Source organism: Molossus molossus, unplaced genomic scaffold (genome assembly GCF_014108415.1).
Source record: "Molossus molossus isolate mMolMol1 unplaced genomic scaffold, mMolMol1.p scaffold_m16_p_6, whole genome shotgun sequence".
In the NCBI taxonomy this organism is placed as follows: Eukaryota; Metazoa; Chordata; class Mammalia; order Chiroptera; family Molossidae; genus Molossus; species Molossus molossus.
In genome coordinates, this window is record NW_023425399.1 from 74,059,265 (window position 1) to 74,075,728 (window position 16,464).

Genomic DNA, 16,464 nt, shown 5'->3' on the forward strand with positions numbered 1-16,464 from the left:
AGAGCTAAAAAAAAAACACAAAAAAAAAACAAACAAAAAAAAAACTTGTGATTTAGCACTACCTACTAGAAAACAACAGAAAGACAACTTTTTGTCACTCTACTAGAGAAATGCCACTCATACATAGATAGATACCTAGCCTGAGAAAGAATCTATCAAATACCATGAATAACCAAGGTAATGAGGTAACTCAGGAAGAAAATGAAAAATCTTCAGAAAATATACTTGAAGATATGGAAATATGTGATTTAAATGACAAAGAATTCAGAATTGCAGTTCTAAAAAAAAAAACTCAAAAAGATGCAGGAAAACACAGATAGGCAGTTTAATGAATTCAGAAACAAAATCAGCAACCAAAATGAGTACTTTACCAAAGAGATTGAAACTTTTATAAAGAACCAAATAGAAATTCTGGAGATGACATACTCAATAAAAGAGATAAAAAATGAACTAGCAAACATAGGAAATAGAGCTGACCAGATGGAGGAAAGAATTAGTGATATAGAAGATAGAAATCTAGAATTGGTGATGAAGGAAGAAGAGAGAGGCTTGAGCAAAAAAAAATAAAAATGAAAGAACTCTATGAGAACTATTTGACTCCATCAGAAATAGCAATGTAAGAATAATATACATACCAGAAGAAGAAGAAAGGGAGAAGGGAACATAAAGCCTATTCAAACAAATAGTTTAAAAGAGCTTCCCAAACGTATGAAAAGAGCTAGATCCTTGAATCCAAGAAGCAAACAAGACACCTAATTACCTCAATCCAAAAAGGCCATCTCTGAGGCACATTGTATTAAAACAGTAAAAAATTAATGACAAAGAAAGAATTCTTAAGGTAGCTATGGAAGAGAAGAAATTAACCTGTAAAAGAAAGCTAATTAGGTTATCATTGGACTTCTTAGCAGAAACTCTACAAGTTAGAAGTGAGTGGAACCAAATATTCAAACTTCTGCGAGAGAGAAATGACTAGTCAAGAGTAATACACCCAGCAAAGTAACCCTTTAGATATGAAGGGGATACAGAGACTTTTCCAGATGTTCAGAAGTTGAGGACTTTATCACCAGAGACCTCTATTGCAGGAAATACTCAAGGGAATTATTCTACCTGAAGCAAAGAACAGAAGGTCATAAAACTATGAGTAAGATCACCAACAAATTCACAGTGTAAATAGGGATAATTTAACAACAAAAACATAAAAGGGGTAGAGTGTCAGCCTGTGGACTGAAGAGTCACAGGTTTGATGCCCAGTGCCAGTTGAGGTCGTGCGGGAGGCAAGCAGTCAATGTATCTCTCTCACATTGATGTATGTTTCTCTCTCTCTCTCTCTCTCTCCCCCTCTCCCCCCCCTCCACTCTATATAGAAATCAATGGAAAAATATCCCCAGGTGAGAATTAACAACAACAAAAACATAAAAGGGGAGAGAGTAAAGGTTTAAATTGACAAATTGGGATGGAGATTAGGTGCATTAAAAAGAAAAAGGACTATTATATATATATAACTTTCCTTTTCATAAACCTAATGGTAACTACAAAAAAACAAAACAAAACAAAACAAGGAAAAATGAAAACTGAGATACATAACTTAAAAAAAAGGAAACAGAGGAAAAAAGTATGAAATACCACCGAAAAAAAACAGAGAAATGCAAAGAAAGAAAACCAATGGAAACACAGAACTACCAGAAAACAAAAGATAATATGGCTGTAGGAAATCCTCATATATCAATAATTACTCTAAATGTAAATGGACTGAATTCACAATAAAAAGTCACAGAGTAGCAGATAGGATCAAAAATAAAACCCAACCATATGTTGCCTTCAGGAGACACATCTTAGCTGCAAAACCAAAGAAAATCAAAGTGAATGGGTAGAAAATGATTCTCTAACCAAATAGCATCCACAGAAAAGCAGGTATGGCTACACTTATATCTGACAAAACAGATTTCAAGATAGCAAAGGTAACAAGAGACAAAGATGGATATTTTAGATAATGATAGAGGGGACACTGTATCAAGAAGACATAACACTTCTCAGTATATATACACCCAATCAGGGAGCACCAAAATATATAAAGCAACTACTAAAAGAACTGCAGGGAGAAACTGACAAAAACACAATCATAGTAAGGGACCTAAATTCTCCATTGAAAGCTGTAGAAATCTCATCCAAACAGAAAAATCAATAAAGAAATATCTACCTTAAATGACACAATGGACATAATTGACATTTACAGAGCCTTTCATCCCAGAACATCAGATTACACTTTCTTTTCCAGTGCACATGGAACATTCTCAAGGATAGACCATATGTTGGGATTCAAAACTAGCCTCAACAAATTTAAGAAGATTGAAATCATGCCTAGTATATGTATGCTTGGACCACATGCTTTGAAATTTGAAACCAACTACATAGAGTAAAAAGCAAAACAAAACAAAAAAACCACAAATATGTGGAGATTGAACAACATACTACTAAAAAGTGACTGGGCCAAAGAAGAAATAAAAGATGAGATCAAAAGATTTGTACAGACAAATGAGATTGACAAGGCGACATGTCAAAACATCTGGGATACAGGGAAAGCAGTAATAAGAAGAAAGTTTATATCATGACAGGCCTATCTTAAGAAACAAGAAAAATCTCAAGTAAACAATCTAATATTACATCTTAAAGAACTAGAAGAACAAAATCAGCATAAAGAAAGGAAATAATAAAAATTAGAACAGAATTGTACAAAATAGAGAACAAAAAGATGATACAAAAAATGAATACAATAAAGAGCTCGTTCTTTGAAAAGATTAATAAAATTGGCAAACCTCTGGTTAGACTTACTAAGGAAAAAAAAGACTCAACTAAACAAAATCAGAAATGAAAGAGAAATTATCACAGACATCACAGAAATACAAAGGATCATACTAAAGTACTAGGACAGACCATATGCCACCAAATTCAATAACCTAAAAGAAATGGATAAGTTCCTAGAAATATATAACCTTCCCGGACTGAATCAGGAAGAATTGGAAAATCTGAATAGATCCATCAACAGTGAGGAAGTTGAAACAACCATCAAAAACCTCCCAAAAAATAAAAGTCCAGGACCAGATGGCTTTATTAGTGAATTTTACCAAACATTCAAATATTTGATACCTTTCCTTCTCAAATGCTTCCAAAAAATTGAAGAAGAGGCAATACTTTCTAACACATTTTAGGAGACCAACATAGCCACGATACCAAAGCCTGGCAAGGGTAACAGACAAAAGAAAACTACCAACCGATACCTCTGATGAATACAGATGCAAAAATTCTAAGCAAAATATTAGCAAATTGAATACAGCAATACATCAAAAAATATAATGAGTCATGATCAAGTGGGGTTCATTCCAGAGGTACAAGGATAATTCAACATAAATTGATCACTGCAGTATACCACAGTAACAAAATAAAGGATAAAAATTATATGATTTTATCAGTAGATTCAGAAAAATCATTTGATAAGAGAACATCCATTTATGATTAAGACACTCAATAGAATGAGCATAGAAGGAAAGTAACTAAACATTATAAAGGCCATATATGACAAACCCTCAGTGAATATGATACTCAATAGTGAAAAACTGCAAGCTTTTTCTCTAAGATCCGGAACTAAACAAGGATGTCCACTCTCACCACTCTTATTCAACATAGTACTGGAAACCCAAGCCAGATACATCAGGCAAGAGAAAGAAATAAAAGGCATCTAAATTGGGATAAAGAAGTAAAAGTGTCACTTTTTGTACATGACATGATTCATTATATAGAAAACCCTTCAGACTCCTCTAATATATATATATGATACAATAAACAAATACAGTAAAGTTTCAGGATACAAAAAAAGCAATGTACAAAAATCCACTGCATTCCTATATGCTAACAGTGAAGTTTCAAAAAAAGAAATGAAATAAACAATTCCTTTTGCAATTGCAACAAAAAGAATAAAATGACTAAGAATGAACTTAACAAAGCATGTGAAGAACCTATCTACTGAAAACTACAAAACATTATTAAAAGAGATAGAAAAAGACATAATGAAATGGAGAGACATTCCATGTTTATGGATTGGAAGAATCAATATAGTTAAAAATGTCCCTATTACCCAAAACAATATACAGATTTAATACTTCCACATTAAAATCCCAATAACATTTATTTTTTAAATATGTTTTTGTTAAATTTTTTAGAGATAAGGGAAAGGAGAGAAAAGAAAGATCGACAAGAGAGAAAGATTGATAGGCTGCCTCCTGCATGCCCCCTACTGGGGATTGAGCCCACAACCCAGGCATGTACCCTGACCCAGAATCGAACCAGGACCTCAGTCCATGAGACGACACTCAGTCCACTGAGCCAGATTGGCCGGGCCCAATGACATTTATTTAAAAAAATAAAACAAAAGCCTTATCCAGTCTTGCTCAGCGGTTAGAGCGTCAGCCCATGGACCAAAGACTCTTGGGTTCAATTCCAGTCAAGGGCACATACCTCAGTTGCAATTTGGTCCTCGGCCCTGGTGGAGGTCATGCAGGAGGCGACCAATCAATGTGTCTCTCTCACATCGATGTTTCTCTTTCTCCCTCCCTCCCACTCTATCTGAAGATAAATGGGAAAATATCCTTGGGTGAGGATTAAAAAAAAGAAAGAAAGAAAAAATAGAACAAAAAACTATCAGATATGTATAGAACCACAAAAGACCCTGTATAGCCAAAGAAGAGCAAAACTAGAGGTATCACACTACCTGACTTCAAATTGTACTACAGAGCGACAATAATCAAAATGGTATTGGCAGAAACACAGACACTTAGACCCATAAAACAGAATTGAGAGCCCAGAAATACAACCACATATGTATGGGCAGATAATTTTTAACAGATGAGCCAAAAACATACAGAAGTGAAAAGAAAGCCTTATCAATAAATGGTGCTGGGAGAATTGGAAAGCCGCATGCAAAAGAATGAAACTAGACTGCAGTTTATCTCCATGTACAAAATTAAAATAGATCAAAGACCTAAATATAAGATCTGAAAATCAATTACATAGAAGAAAACATAGATACTAAACTTTTGTACCTTAGTCTTACAAAATATTTTATGAATTTGACCACAAAGACAAGGGAAGTAAAGGCAAAAATAAATGAATGGAACTATCTGTACACCAAAAGATCCTGCCAACGAAACAAAAAGGCAACCAACTGAATGGGAGAAGATATTTGAAAACAACAGCTCTGACAAGGGGTTAATATCCAAAATGTCAAAAGAACTCATACAGCTCAACACCAAACAAACAATCCAATTAAAACATGGTTAGAGGACTTGAACAGACTCTTCTCCCAAGAAGATATACAATGGCCAACAGATACAAGAAAAGATGCTTAACCTCACTAGTTATTAGGGAAATGCAAATCAAAACCATAGTGAGTTATCACTTCACAACTGTTAGAATGGCTATTACCAACAAGAGAAGTAATAACAACTGTTGGAGAGTGTATGGAGTAAAAGGAGCCCTCATTCACTGCTGGTGGGAATGTAAAATGGTACAGCCACTATGGAAAACATTATGGAGGCTTCCCAGAAAATTAAGAATAGAGTTACTATATCACTCAGCAATCCCTGGGTATCTGCCTGAAAAATTTGAAAACATGTACCCCATATGTTCATTGAAACAACTGAAGTGTTCTTTTTTTCCCCCTATTTTCCATAACTAGGAGAAAGTTTATTGAACTCCTGCTGGCCTCTTCCATTCTGCAGAACAGGGTCGCCCAGATTGACCCTTTAGGCTGTTGCCTTCCTTCCTTCCTTCCTTCCTTCCTTCCTTCCTTCCTTCCTTCCTTCCTTCCTTCCTCATGTCCATTTCATTGTGTATATATTTTCTCCCCGTTTTTATTCATTTATTTTTGTTGCAGATGTTTCTCCTTTTTCCCCCCTAGACACTCTCCTCCCCATCCTACCTCCCCCCCAGCCTCCGCCCACCCCCCGCATTGTTGTCTATGTCCATTGGTTATGCATACATGCATATAAGTTCTTTGGTTCATCTTATCCATCCCCCCTGCCCCCCTCCTCTGAGGTTTGTCAGTCTGAACCATACTCCTTTCTATGTCTCTGGGTCTATTTCATTCATCAGCCCACTTTGTTCATTATATTCCACAAGTAAGTGAGATCATGTCATAGTTGTCTTTCTCTGATTGGCTTATTTTGCTTAGCATAATACTCTCCAGGTCCCTGCATGTTGTCTCAAAGGATAAGAGCTTTTTCTTTCTTACAGCTGCATAGTACTCCATTGTGTATATGTACCACAGCCTTTTTATCCATCTATTGATAGACATTTGGGCTGTTTCCAGATCTTAGCTATTGTAAATAGTGCTGCTATGAACATAGGGGTACGTATATTCTTTCTGATTGGTGTTTCAGGCTTCTTCAGATATATTCCTAGAAGTGGGAACAATGGGTCAAATGGAAGATCAATTTTTAATTTTTTGAGGTAACACCATATTGTTTTCCATAGTGGCCACACCAGTCTGCATTCCCGCCAGGACTGTACTAGAGTCCCCTTTTCTCCACACCCTCGCCAACACTTGTTGTTTGATGATTTGTTGATGGCTGCCATTCTGGCAGGTGTAAGGTGATACCTCATTGTTGTTTTAATTTGCATCTCTCTGATGATTAGTGATGTTGAGCATTTCTTTTTTTTTTTTTTTTTAATCCTCACCCGAGGACATTTTTTTATTTTTTGCACAGATAGAGTGGGAGGGAGAGAGAAGAAGAGAGAGAGAGAGGGAAACATCGATGTGAAAGGGACACATCGAGTGGCTGCCACCCGCATGACCAACCAGGGCCGGGGACAAACTGCAACCGAGGTACATGCCCTTAGCGGGAACCGAACCCGGGTCTCTCCGGACCGCAGGCGGATGCTCTAACCTCTGAACCAAACCGGCCAGGGCATAATTTTTTTTTTTTTGTGGTACAAGCCCGTAGCAGGAACCGAACCCAGGACTCTCTGGTCCGCAGGCTGACGCTCAACCACTGAGCCAAACTGGCCAGAACGAGATTTCTTCATATGTCTCTTGGCCATTTGTATGTCCTTTTTAGAGAGGTGTCTATTCAGGTCCTCTGCCCACTTTTTAATTGGGTTCTTTGTCTTCCTTTTGTTGAATTGTATGAGTACTCTATATATTTTGGAAATTAACCCCTTATCTGATGTATCATTGGCAGTTATGCTCTTCCATACAGTGTGTTCCCTTTCAATTTTGATGGTTGTTTTTTTTTTTTTTTTTGCTGTACAGAAGCTTTTGAGTTTGATGTAGTCCCATGTGTTCATTTTTTCCTTTGTTTCTGTTGCCTTAGAAACAAGGCAGGTAATGTATCAGTGAAAATTCTGCTGCATATGATGTCTGAAATTTTGTTGCCTACATTTTCTTCTAGGATTTTTATGGATTCATGAGTCACATTTAAGTCTTTTATTCATTTTGAGTTTATTCTTGTGTAGGGTGTAAGTTGATGGTCTAGTTTCTTTCTTTTTTTTTTTTTTTTTTTGCATGTAGCTGTCCTATTTTTTCAGCACCATTTATTAAAGAGGCTGTCTTTACTCCACTGTATGCTCTTGCCACCTTTGTCAAATATTAATTGAGCATAATGTCTTGGGTCAATTTCTGGGTTCTCTGTTCTGTTCCACTGGTCTATATGCCTGTTCTTGTGCCAGTACCAGGCTGTTTTGATTACAGTGGCTTTGTAGCATAACCTGAAATCTGGTAATGTGATCCCTCCTACTTTGTTCTTCTTTTTCAAGATTGCTGTGGCTATTCGAGGTCTTTTTTGGTTCCATATGAACTTTTGAAGTATTTGTTCTAGTTCTCCGAAGTATGTCATTGGTATTTTGATGGAGATTGCACTGAATCTATAGATTGCTTTGAGTAGTATGGACATTTTAATGATGTTAATTCTTCCAATCCATGAACAAGGTATGTGCTTCCACTTTTTTATATCTTTCTCTATTTCTTTTTTCAATGTCCTGAAAAAAGAACATTTTTCAGTGTTCAATTTCTTTTTTCTGCAAATATGTCCTTTACTTCTTTGGTTAAGTTTATTCCTAGGTATCTTAATTTTTTTGCCAGAGTGGTAAATGGGATTTAATTTCTTTTTCTTTGAGTTCTTTATTGGTGTATAAGAATGCTGTCTATTTCTTGATGTTAATTTTGTGTCCTGCTACCTTGCCAAAGTCGTTTATTAAATCTAACAGATTCTTGATGGAGTCTTTAGGGTTTTCTATGTATAATATCATGTCATCTATGAATAATGACAATTTCACTTTCTCCTTTCCAATTTGGATCCCTTTTATTTATTTTTTTTCATGTCTGATTGCTGTGGCTAAGACTTCCAGTACTATGTTAAATAAGAATAGCAAAAGAGGGCCTCCCTCTTATTTCTGTTCTTAAGGGAACTGCTTGTACTTTTTGCCCATTGAGTATGATGTTGGCTGTAGGTTTTTCATATATGGCCTTTATTATGTTGAGGTATGATTCCTTTATTCCCACATTACTGAGCATTTTTATCAGAAATGGGTGCTGGATTTTGTCAGATGTTTTTTTCAGCATCTATTGATATGATCATATGGTTTTTATCTTTCATTTTGTTTATGTGGTGTATCACATTTATTGATTTGCGAATAAATAACTGGATAAAGAAGATGTAGTACATACATACAATAGAATACTACTCAGCCATAAGAAAAGATGAAATACTGCCATTTGTGACAACATGAATGGACCTTGAGAATATTATGCTAAATGAAATAAATCAGTCAGAAAAATCAAAGAAACATGATTTCACTTATATGTGGGATATCAAACTGAAATTCAGAGACACAGACAACAATATGGTGGTTCCCAGAGGATGGGGTTTGGTTTGTAAAGGGTAAAGGGAGCCAAGTATATGGTGATAGAAGATGATTTGACTTTGGGAAGGAGACACAGTGCAATATACTAATCATGTATCATAGAAATGTACACTTGAAACCCATATAATCTTATTATCCAATATCACCCCAATAAATTTAACTTAAAAAGATATTAAAAGAGAGAACACTATTATTCAATGGCAGTAAATCTTTTCCTTTTTAAAATAAGATCTTACTTCATAAACTGTAAAACAAAAATAAGTGCTAGCTTTGTTGGGTGCAGTAATCCTGGTTGTAGGTCCTTGCTTTTTATCACTTTGAATAGTTCTTGCCAGTCCTTTCTGGCCTTCGAAATTTCCGTGGAGAAATCAGCTGACAGTCTTATGGGAGCTCCCTGGTAAATAACCCACTGCTTTTCTCTTGCTGCTTTTAAGATTCTCTGTCTTTAGCCTTTGGCATTTTAATTATGATGTGCCTTGGTGTGGGCCTCTTTGGATTCACCTTGTTTGGGACACTGTGCACTTTCTAGACTTGTGTATCTTTTTCCTTCACCAGGTTAGGGAAATTTTCAGTTGTTGTTTTTTTCAAATAGTTTCTCAGTGCCTTGCTCGCTCTCTTCTCCTTCTGGTTTCCCTATGATGTGAAGGTTGTTATGCTTAATGTTATCCATAAAATCATTTTTTTTTTAAATTCTCTTTTGTTCTTCCAATTGGATATTTTCTGCTAAGTTGTTAACTTATCTTCAATTATCTGATGTGACCTCTGCTTCATGTAGCCTGAAGTGTGTTCTTCATTTAATTTATTTTATTTTTTATTTCTGAATGGTTCTTTTGTGTGATTTCTTGTCCTTTTTTATGCTTATTATCTCTTTGTTGAAGTTTTTACCAAGTTTTTTAGCATTCGTATAACCAGTGTTTTGAACTCTTTATCTGGTAGATAGCTTGCCTCCATTTTGTTTAGTTCTTTTAATGGAGTTTTCTCCTGTTCTTTCATTTGGGTCATGTATCTTTGCTTCTTCATTTGGACTGCCTCTCTGTGTTTGTTTCTATTTATTATGTAGATCTGCTGTCTCCCAGTTCTTGTAGGGTAGCTTTATGTAGAAAATGTCCTGTGGGGAACAGTGGTGCAGTCTCCCTGATCACCTGACCTGGTGGTCCAGGTGTTTTCCTTGTGTGGATTGTGTATGCCTTCCTGTTATAGTTGAGCCTTGATAGGTGTTGGTAGGTCAGTGGATGGAATTGATTCTCAACCTGACTGGCTGTGAGTATTGGTCATAATCACAGAGTATAAGTTGGTGAAAGGGCTGACCACATGGAGTAGCACCTCAGCAGGCTCTGGTGCCTCCCAAGACTACCCGTTGACTATACTCCTTATGGAGCTAATTGGGTAGTGCTTTGTTGTGGTCTGAAGGTGGCCATTGGGTGTATTGGTTATGGGTCCTCTTGGGAGGGGCTCTGGTGCAGACCAATGTCAACTGCTGCATTTGGCCCAGTGCTACAAAGTGATCTGTGATTGGTTGCTGCCTGTACTGGGCCTGGAGGCATGTAGGAAAGGCCAGTTACTAACTGAGGCTGGCTTCAACCAGTACCGGGCCTGGACCACTTAGCAAAAGGGCACTTTGGGCCTGCTACTGCCTGCCAGCTATCCATAAGACTCAGCCACTGAAAGAGCCTTTGGCAGTATGTGAGTTAGATAAGGTAAGGTCTCTCGGAGTCACCTGGATGGAGAAAATTGTGTTCACCAGGTTAATATAGATTCAAGTTTGGCTATGTCAGGAGAGTGCTCACACATGAAACATGGCATCTGCCTACTGGCTGTGTAAGAGGAGGGTTCAACATAGGGACAGTAGCTGCTGTCTCTCCAGCCCTCACCTTGAAGCCACACAACTCAGTTTATCCTCATATATCCCTGGCACTCCCTAACCTGCTGTCCTTCCCTTGGAGCCCAGGGTGAGTGCCCATGGGCAAGTGAGTCTGTGTGGACTCTTTAAGAGGATACATGGGTCTACAGCTGCCTTTGTCTTACCTGGAAGGATAAAATTGATGATTTTCACAGGCAGATGTTGTGGAGTGCCCTCTGAGCTGTGGAGCCTTGTGTGGGACTGGGACCTCTCACTTTTTAGGAGGAACCTCTACAGCTGAGATTTCTCTCCCAATTCTCAACCACCACACATGGGTGGGGGCCAGCTCATTTCACATCTCTACTCTCCTTGACATGTCTTCTTCTTTATATTCTTAGTTATAGGATCTCTGTTCAGCCAGTCTTCAGATGATTCTCCAGGTTGGTTGTTCTATACTTTAGTTGTGATTTTGATGTGGTCATGGGAGGAGGCAAGCACAGCATTTACCTACTTCACCATCTTGACTAGAACTCGTCAATCTCACTTTTTAAATCAATAATTTCCAGATGAATTAAAGATATGAAAATAATAATAGTTGACATTTATTTAGCTTGTACTATGTGTTAAGCTCTATCCAAGCATTTTTTATTATAGTATCCATATTTTACTCATTCAGTCCTATAAATTAGGAGCAGCCCTATAAATTAGGAGCTATTTTCCTTCCATTTTAGGGCAATGGGCACTTAGAGAGATAATGAGTAGTGCTACAGGCACTATAAACCTAGGCATTTTGGCTCCACAGTATGTTCTGTCATACACATACTATCTCTAAAAGTTCTAGAGGGGAAAAGGTAAGTATTTATATAATATTGGTGTGAGGAAGATCACTCTAACCATGATTATAAAGCCAAAAACAAGGGAAAAGATTGATAGATTTGAATATGTGAACATATTTATTTAAACTTTTCTATTCCCCCAAATATCCAAATATAAACAAGAAGAAAAAATTTTGGCAGTGTGTTTAATAGAGGTATTAATATTCTTTGTATATAATGCATTCTTACAATCAATAAAAAAGAACAAATTGTTCCAAAAGAAAATGGTCTAGGGCAGAGGTCAACAAACTGGTGCTGGACTAAATACAGTCTACCATCAATTTTTGAAAATTAAGTTTTATTGGAGTATGGCTATACTCATTTGTTATATACTCACTTTGGGCATTTTGAGCCGCAACACATGGTTGAATATGTGACTTCATAGCCTGCAATGTTTTCTATCTAGTCTTTTACAGAAAAAGTTACCTAACCTCTGATATGGAGCAATATCCACTTTTGGTGAGCTTAAAAGACAATATGGAAACTTCCCTTTAGAATGCTTTGGGTGGCCCTGCTTGGTGGCAGAAGAATGGATCAGTTGGACTCCTTTACCTCCATCCTGTTTCATCTTGAACTCATCTTAGGTCAAGTTACTACACATGAATGCCTGTAGGCATCTGTCCTCTCTTATGTACTTATGGATCAGTCCTCCTATTGATCTATCTTTCTCCCCTTACCTTCTTCTATAGCTTCATCTCTTCCATGGTAAACAAACCCCAGAGTCCTCAGTGTTTCTTTTCTTTTTTAAAAAATTAATTAATATATTTATTTTTGTTACAGATGTTTCCCCCCCCCCCAGACACCCTCCTTACCCAACTCTCCAAACATCTACTTTTCTCTGCTCTTGCAACCAGATTGATGACTTTTGCTGGAGAAATTCACACAACTAGGGCAGTTATGATACAACCACATTCAAGGTCTCTCATCTCTGCTAGGAACTCTGTCCTGAAATCCTATGTGATTCCAAATTTGCCCCTTCCCAATTATGTCTAACGGCTGACCCACCTAAACTTCCTTATCTTAGTTCAGCACCCCTGTGTCCTTTCCAGCTCTCCAAAAATGAACTAACTTTCTGTTTCACAGAGAAGAAGGAGGCCTTCATGCAGTATATACTGAATTCCAAACTCTTCTGATTCCTCAGAGTGAGGAATCCATTTGTGATACCTTTATTCTGCTCTATTTTCAACTTTTCCCCTCTAGATTATTTTCATTTTTATAACTTATAAACAAACTAGTTCATCTCTATTATTTCCTTTTTAAAAAGAAGAAAGGAAGAGACAAGGGAAAGAGAGAAAAAGAAAGAAGATATAAGGACAGACAGTGGGAGATGGAGGGATGGAGAAAGAAGGAAAGAAAGAAAAGGAAGAAAGGAAGCTCTTTGGTAATTCTTTGGACCTACACTCCATTCCTTGGCAATGTCCCTAGACATTTCTCTTTCCCTTCACAGTCCAGCTCCTCCCCTTTTCTTATCTCCTCACCCCCAACTTTAATTGACAATTGAAAAAACAAAACAAAACATTCTCCTTACTGTAGAGCCTGTTGACAAAACAAAAACTGATGGGGTCTGTTGAAACTGATCAAATAGCTGTGGCAGATAATGTTTTATTTAGTGTTGAAGCCATTTAGGCTTGCAGATTATAGGATACTGAGGCTACCACAGCATTTTTTTCAAAACATGAAGTCTAATAGTAAACATTGAAAATTCTACATTTAACACTTCATAGTTTCTCTTAGTACCTGAATTCTTAGTACTCAGCAGGACTAAGAACACAGCATAAAATGTTCTGGCATCAACTATTTAAGTCAGAATACTAATTTTCAAGCAGTTCATAACACACAACTTTCACAAAATGTGAAAGAGAAAACAGCAGTCACATTGTATTATAAAGAAATTATGGTCCGGCCAGTGTGGCTCAGTGGTTGAGCATCCACCCATGCATCAAGAGGTCGCCAGTTCGATTCCCGGTCAGGACACATGCCCAGGTTATGGGCCGGATCATCCCCATCGGCGGGCATGCAGGAGGCGGCCAGTCAATGTTCTCTCTCATAGATGTTTCTATCTCTCTCTCCCTCTCCCCTCCTCTCTTTCTAAAATCAATAAAGAAAAATAAATTTAAAAGAAATGATCTTCAGAGTACTGATTTGAATTGATAAAGTGGCAATCAGAAATCATATGCCATACTCAGGCCAGAAACTGATCTATTATATATTTAAAACTCAAATTTTTTTAATGCCAATAATATTGTTTTATTAAAGAAAAAGTCAACTCAAGACTTTTGGAAATTTGAAATTAATCAACACTGGAATATCTTAATAGTCACATTACAGTAGTAATGGTAATACAACTGAATACATGTCCTAGAGAGTAAAGTTATCTACAACTAACTACATGTTTCTCTATTTTTTCTGACAAATATTTTATTGTAAAAATAAGTATTCAAGGTTCAAGTTTTCCATAGAGTAAAAAGTATTAAGACATTACCAAATCCATCACCTCATCACTTCAAATTCTTTCCTCGTTTAAATACAACATTTTAGAAATTTTGGGAAAAAGTAAAAAAGGGATATCTATAATCCCATTAAATTGACAGTTTTTTGCAGAAATATATAGTTCTTTAATCCTGGCTCGAGGATATTTTTCCATTTATCTTCAAATAGAATGTAAGGGGAAGAGAGAGAAGGAAAGAAAGGGCAACAAACATCAATGTGAGAGAGACACATCGCTTGGTTGCCTCCTGCACGACCCCAACCAGGGCTGGAAACTGAACCACAGCCGAGGTATGTGCCCTTGACTGGAATCAAACCTGTGACTCTTTGGTCTGTGGGTTGATGCTCTAACCACTCAGCCACCAGCCTGGGCAGAAATGTATTTTTAAAATAATTGTAGTTATATATGTAATTTTGTATTCTTCTTTTAAAATTAGTATTTCTTGTCTGGCTGGTGTGACTCAGCGGTTGACCATCAACCCATGCACCAAGAGGTTGTCGGTTCAATTCCCGGTCAGGACACATGCCCAGGTTGTGGGCCAGATCCCCAGTGGGAGCATGCAGGAGGCAGCCAGTCGATGTTCTCGCTCATCAATGTTTCTCTCTCTCTCTCCCTCTCCCTTCCTCTCTCTCAAATTAATAAAGAAAAAAAAGTTTTTAATAAGTATTTCTTTAATATTTTTCTGTAATGTTACTAAATAATTATGATTATAATTTTTGTAGCAGCCTAATACCATCTAATGATGATACATCATAATTTATTTAACCATTTACCCACTGGATAATTTAGAGAGAGCCAATTTTTTTTTTTAATCCTCACCCAAAGATATTTTTTTATTTATCTTCAGAATGGGGGGCAGGGAGGAACATGGATGTGAGAAAGACACATCGACTGGTTGTCTCCTGCATAACCCAGCCGGGGCCGGGAATGAACCGCAATGAAGTACATGCCCTTCGCCAGAATAGAACCCACAACTCTTCTGTCTGAGGGCCGACACTCTAACCACTAAGCAAAACCAGCCAGGGAGAGATCTAATTTTTTACCTGGTGTTTATGGGTCCCTCCCCACCATATTTTACTTTTTTCTTATTGTAGATTTTGAAAAGTAAAATTGCTCAGATGAAAGTTATACTTCTAGATACATGATACCATAATGGTTTCCCAAAGGATTCTTCCCATTTATAGTTCCCCCTGGAATGTAAGAGTACCAATTTTATTGCTAATTTAACAAGTTTTTAAAATAGAGTACTTCATTGGTTGTTTATTAAGATACTTTATTATTATTTTTTAATCCTCACTTGAGGGTATTTTTCCATTTATCTTCTTTTTTTTTTTTTTACATTTATATATATATATATTTTTAATTAATTTATTTTTGTTACAGATATTTCTCCTTTTCCCCCCACTGATTCCGCCTCCCCCTCCCTCCCTGCCCTGTCCCCAACTTTGTTGTCCATGTCCATTGTTCATGCATACATGCATATAAGTTCTATGGTTTATCTCTCCCCCCTACCCCCTCTTCTGGGTATTGTCAGTCTGTACCCCACTTCCACATCACTGGGACTACCCATTCCTCAGACTGTTATGTTCATTATATTCCACAAATAAGTGAGATCATGTGGTATTAGTCTTTTTCTGCTTGGCTTGTTTCACTTAGGATAATACTTTCCAGGTCCCTCCATGTCGTCTCAAAGGATAAGAGAGCTTTCTTTCTTACCGCTGCATAGTACTCCATTGTGTATATGTACCACTGTTTTTGATCCATTCATCTACTGATGGACACTTGGGCTGTTTCCAGATCTTAGCTATTGTAAATAGTGCTGCTGTGAACATGGGGGTACATATATTCTTTCTGATTGGTGTTTCAGGCTTCTTAGGGTATATTCCTAGAAGTGGGATCACTGGGTCAAATGGAAGTTCAATTTTTAATTTTTTGAGGTAACACCATATTGTTTTCCATAGTGGCCACACCAGTCTGCATTCCTGCCAGCAGTGTACTAGAGTCCCCTTTTCTACATACCCTTGCCAACACTTGTTTGATGATTTGTTGATGGCCGCCATTCTGACAGGTGTGAAGTGATACCTCATTGTTGTTTTAATTTGCATCTCTCTGATGATTAGTGATGTTGAGCATTTCTTCATATGTCTCTTGGCCATTTGTATGTCCTGATTGGAGAGGTGTCTATTCAGCTCCTCTGCCCATTTTTTATTTGGGTTCTTTGTCTTCCTTTTGTTGAGTTGTATGAGCACTCTATATATTTTGGAAATTAACCCCTTATCTGACATTATGCTCTTCCATAGAGTGAGTTGCCTTTCCATTTTGGTGGTTGTTTCTTTTGCTGTGCAGAA